Raw genomic sequence first — 6,000 nt, 5'->3', positions numbered from 1 at the left:
CAACGCTCTCAAGTTCGTCGGTTGCAACGCTCTCAAGCGCCCTGGATGCGATGGACAAGATGGCTGCTTTGCCAGTGCCCACGGGCAAGATGGCCGCCCCTGCAATGCTGAAAGATGTAGGGGGTGTTCCAGCCATTGAGTCCGCTCCAGAACCTGCTTCAGCCAGTGAGTCTGCTCCAGAACCCACTCCAACCGGTGAAACATCGCCTCACCCTCGGAAGAGGAGGAGAAGGAGGAGGAAGGCTTCTTTCATTCCTCAAGGCTCAGAAGCATTTCAAGAGGCCGCTGGGGGTCCGGAGACTACTCCAGAGGTCTCTCCCACTCCGCCCAGGTGTCTCGCTCTGCCGGCGCCACCTGAGCTCCTCGCTCTGCCGGCGCCACCTGTGCTCCTCGCCCTGCCGGCGCCACCTGTGCTCCTCGCCCTGCCGGCGCCACCTGTGCTCCTCGCCCTGCCGGCGCCACCTGTGCTCCTCGCCCTGCCGGCGCCACCTGTGCTCCTCGCCCTGCCGGCGCCACCTGTGCTCCTCGCCCTGCCGGCGCCACCTGTGCTCCTCGCCCTGCCGGCGCCACCTGTGCTCCTCGCCCTGCCGGCGCCACCCACGCTTCCAGCCCTGCCGGCGCCGCCCAAGCTTCCAGCCCTGCCGGCGCCGCTCAAACTCCTTGCGCTGCCGGCGCCATTCAGGTGTCTTGCCCTGCCGGCTTCACCCACACGCCTGGCCCTGCCGGCACCACCCGAACTCCTTGCCCATGAACCTGCCACGGGCCCCGCTGAAATCCCCAAGAACTTTTTTGGGGGGGGCAGTATACCTAGGGGTGGGGAGCTGGTGGGTGGGAACCCTGCCCAGCCACTGCTGTCAGGGCCATTTATGGACTGTAGCCCACTAGGGCCATTCATGGACTGTAGCCCACTTGGGCCATGTATGGACTCATTGCCGTGGTTACCCAAGCCGCCTGACCTGCCGTGGTTACCCAGGCCGCCTGACCTGCCGTGGTTACCCAGGCCGCCTGACCTGCCGTGGTTACCCAGGCCGCCTGACCTGCCGTGGTTACCCAGGCCGCCTGACCTACCGTGGTTACCCAAACCACCTGACCTACCGTGGTTACCCAGACCACCTGACTCGCCGTGGCTACCCGAGGCTCCTGACCCTCCGTGGTTGCCCAAGTTCCTAGAACATGCATTGGAGATCCGTTCCCGGCTACCAGTAGATCTCCAATGCACCCACCCCCCCTCCCTAACTGTTCCGTTTACGCCGCGAGGACGCGCCTTCCGGGAGGGGGGCATTATGTCATGATCACAGTCTGCTCCTGTCACTCCCCGGACTACACTTCCCACAATTCTCCCTGTCAGTCACATGTTCACTCCACACCAATCACCTGTCGCCACATACAGCCATGCACACACTCCTCACTAATCACCACACCCAGCTGCAGCTTGTTACCTGGACTATAAAAGGACTCTCACTCACACCATCCAATCGCGAAGTCTTGATTACCCTGTGTGTCAATTCCAAGCGTTATCCTGTTTTCCTGTCTGTTCCTGTCTTTGACCCTTGCCTTGTTATCCTCTTCTGTGATTGATATCTGCCTGCCTTTGACCATTGCCTGTATTTTGACCACGATTCTGCCTGTTCCTTGTGATTCCTGTTTGCTCCTCTCTGACCCTGCCTGTACGACCACTCTAACTTCAATAAAGCTTGCAGATGGATCTTACCTTGAGTCCCGCTACATTACAATTTTAGTTGAAATCCGATGACTCAGTGAGGCCTCCATTAGGAGCAATGGCATTTCCTCTGTCAAGATCCATAAAGGTACTAAAAACACATCTAAATCAGTTCATGTGGGTACAGTGGTTCAATATTAATATTATAAAGTGATGAGAATATTTTTGGAGCACCAAAAAAACAAAATAATGACTTATTTAGTGATGGCCGATTTCAAAACAATGTTTCAGGAAGCATCGGATCATAAATTAATCAGTGTATCGAATCATCTGTTCGGAGCGCCAAAGTCACGTGATTTCAGCCATTTGCAGTTTGACGCGCGATCCGAATCATGATTCGATACACTGATTCATTTAATGTCATTGCTCCCAATGGAGGCCTCACTGAGTCATCGGATTTCAACTAAAATATCTTAATTTGTGTTCTGAAGATGAACGAAGGTCTTATGGGTGTGGAACGGCATGAGGGTGAGTAATAAACTGAACTAACCCTTTAAAATATTATTGTTATTTTTAAGGATTATATATTACAAATACAACTTCTGAGACTTACCTGATAATCTGTTTTTACTGTAAAGGTGCGGTCAAATTTTACTATTGTTAGGTGAGTTTTCGAAAACTCCAGTCATTTCAGTCATTTTCGAATGAGGGTGAAAGATTTTCCCATGCTGATTTCAAAATGGGTTGACGGTGACATACAGAAAGCCTCTTTGTTTGGAAATGACTTCTGTTTGAGCTGTGCTTCATAGATTGCTACACTATTGACAATAGAAAATTAACCACTTTTTTTCTTCCTAATGTGACTGCCTTAAATGTTATAGAAGTAACATTTGAATTATGCAATTAGATTGAGCTATGTTCGATGGGAACGTATTGTGTATGATGAAATTAATGGTTTGAGTTCTTTTACTACATTTTAGACTGTCTTTAGTTCAGTTTTGCTAGGTGAAATGAGGTAAGTGCAGAAACTGAGGGAAAATTGTGTTAATTTCCAGTGCTGCTCGCTGTCTGTTTCCATCTTCCAACTGAACTGGCATGTTATACCTTTTACATTGCAAGTGAATGAGGACATGTAAAATAGGAGAAATGTGTGATGATCCAAGTGTTCGAAAGCACCTTGGATGTTATCAATAGAGTATTATTGTAATATGATAAGGAAGACCTAAAACTGAATTCTGAGCTTCCAGAAACTGCAGATCTTCTAACTTTCTTGATATGACTAAACAAACCATCCAAAGCTCTGTTGCTAAACCACCTTTTTTGGTTTACACAAATGAAAGACACACACATTTAATTATAGTCTGACTCTCTGTGGAATCTGTCAGTTTGGATCAGTTGTTCTTTTGAGAAGATTTACAGTTTACATTGACACCAACAAACTGCAATGACACATGAGAATGCCATGAGACAGATTTCAGCTTGAAGACCAATTGGCGCGTGAGTAAGAGCTATGGATTCCTTAAAGCAAGTTTTGACTCATGGATCACAGGGTTTGAAAGGTCAAATTGTCTTACCTTAAGAGATGCAAAGAGGCCAATTTAGGCCAATTAAATCATTAACATTAATTAATTTATTATATGGCTCTCTGGTTCTTCTGATTGTCATGGAATCTAGCATGCAAACGTTATAGCAAGCTGCTCATCCTTGTTAATGAAACTGTGGACTGTAATTTATAAGGAGCCGTGCACATGCAAGAAAAAAAATTAAATTGTGCGCACAATTTACTAAATCGTGTGCACAACTAACCTCAATTTATTAATTCATGCACATGTTTTAGTAAATTGAGGGAACAAATTAATAAATTGAGCCTATGATTTAGCCTACCATGTCCAGGGCTCCGTACATTTCATACACTGCCCGGCCAACAAAAAAGTCGCTGATTGGATTTTAATAGGCAAATACTTAAGTGTCTATGGATGGATCATTATTACAGTGGTTATAATTTTTTGTAGCATGTTATATGTTTGGCAACGGTTCTTTTAACCCTAAAAGATGGAGTGTGTAGCTTTTTATTTCTTAAACAACCATGAATTAAGATGTATCATGGCCATATTCCAGGATGACAATGTTAAAGGGATAGTTCACCCAAAAATGAAAATTTGATGTTTATCTGCTTACCCCCAGCGCATCCAAGATGTAGGTGACTTTGTTTCTTCAGTAGAACACAAATGATGATTTTTAACTCCAACCGTTGCCATCTGTCAGTCAAATAATGCTAGTGGATGGGAACTTCTACTATAAAAGTAAATAAAACTTGCATAGACAAGTCCAAATTAAACCCTGCGGCTCGTGACAACACATTGATGTCCTAAGACACTAAACGATCGGTTTGTGCGAGAAACCGAACAGTATTTATATCATTTTTTACCTCTAATACACCACTATGTCCAACCGCGTTCATCACTCGATTCGTTTGGTCTGATCGCGCTCTGACAGCGGCAGTGATGTCTCACGCATATACTTCAATGAGAGCGAGACATCACTGTCGCTGTCAGAGCGCAATCGTTTCGTGTCTTAGGACATCAATGTGTCGTCACGAGCCGCATGGTTTAATTTGGACTTGTCTATGCACGTTTTATTTACTCTTATAGTAGAAGTTCCCATCCACTAGCATTATTCGGCTGACAGACGGCAACGGTTGGAGTTAAAAATCATAATTTGTGTTCTACTGAAGAAACAAAGTCACCTACATCTTGGATGCGCTGGGGGTAAGCAAATAAACATCAAATTTTCATTTTTGGGTGAACTATCCCTTTAAGATTCATCAGGCTCAAACTGTGAAAGAATTGTTGGGAGGGAGCATGAAGAATCATTTTCACACATGAATTGGCACTGACCTTAACCTCAGTGTAAGTTTTTGGGATGTGCTGGAGGAGACTTTACAGAGTGCTCACCTCTTGCATTGTCAATACAAGATCTTGACCAAAAAATCACACACCTCTCGATGGAAATAAATGTTGTGATGTTATTCCCATCAAGAAGTGCATCAATTTTTGGTCAAGATGTTGTGTTGACAATGCAAGAGGTGAGCACTCTGTAAAGTCTATTCTAGCACATCCCAAAGACTTTCAATGAAATTAAGGTCTGGCCACCAATTCATGTGTGAAAATGATTCTTCATGTCTCTGAATCATTCTTTAACAATTTTAACCCTGGTGAATCTTGACATTTTCATCCTGGAATATGGCCATGATAAATCTTAATACATGGTTGTTTAAGAAATGAAAAGCTACACACTTCATCTTTTAGGGTTAAAAGAAGCATTGTCATAATGTAATATGTAATAATGATCCATTCATAGATTCTTAAGTATTTGCCTATTAAAATCCAAAAAGCAACTTTTTTTTTTTGGCCGGGCAGTGTATAATGCAGTGTTTGTCTTATTGCTATAGGCCAATTGTTTTGTACATAATAAACTATTTTTTTCTTGCAGAAATTCAGACAGCCCTGGGTAGAATGCTTATAAATTGCTGTTTGTTACTGTTTTTAAATTACATGACGAAAATTGTAATGTAGCGTTTACTACACATTTTAGGGGATATAATCTACTTTTAATTAAGACTAATTTTCGATTACTTTTGAACTAACTTTTTTTATCGCATTCATTTGAATACGTTAAACGTGTACTATATTTATAAATGCAAAGACAAAATATGCTGTTCATTTTTGTTTTGTTATCATCAACATAAACTGGAGTTTGTGAAGGAATTGCAGGGGGTTTGTAAATTGAAAAGCCAATAAGTTGAATCTATAAAAGTGGTAAGCTTTTTCAGAATTAAAAAAAAAAGTAAAAGAAGAAAAAATCAATACATTTTGAAAAAAATACTTCCATTGTGTAAATAAAGTAATAAAATTAAAAAGTAACCAGCTGTTAATAACCAGCTGACTCCTTTAATAAATGCACAGCAATCAAGGTATTGAAAAGACACAAACATGCATCAACATCTGCCTCACACCTCTCTGTGTCGTTTGACTGACAGCATTGGAAGAATATGTGTCTAATGATGTTATGGTACAAGGAACTTCTTATGGTTTGTGAGCTCAACAGCTGCATCAAATACCCAGTAATTCAGCTCCATATGCTTTGGCAACAAGAAATGACTAGGCATCAAGCCTCCAGCAATTGGGTCTACCAACTGCTCTGTGAGCGAGAAACTTTTCCATGCCAATCAAATAGGAAGCCACAAGGTGACCATTAGGTGGTTTTGTAAGCTACCATGCAGACATGGGTGTACACTATATCTTTAACCTAAATTCATCCTTTATGGAGATATCCCAGCC

This window comes from Chanodichthys erythropterus, chromosome 13 (genome assembly GCF_024489055.1).
Source record: "Chanodichthys erythropterus isolate Z2021 chromosome 13, ASM2448905v1, whole genome shotgun sequence".
Classification (NCBI taxonomy): domain Eukaryota; kingdom Metazoa; phylum Chordata; class Actinopteri; order Cypriniformes; family Xenocyprididae; genus Chanodichthys; species Chanodichthys erythropterus.
This window is presented reverse-complemented; position numbering follows the sequence as displayed.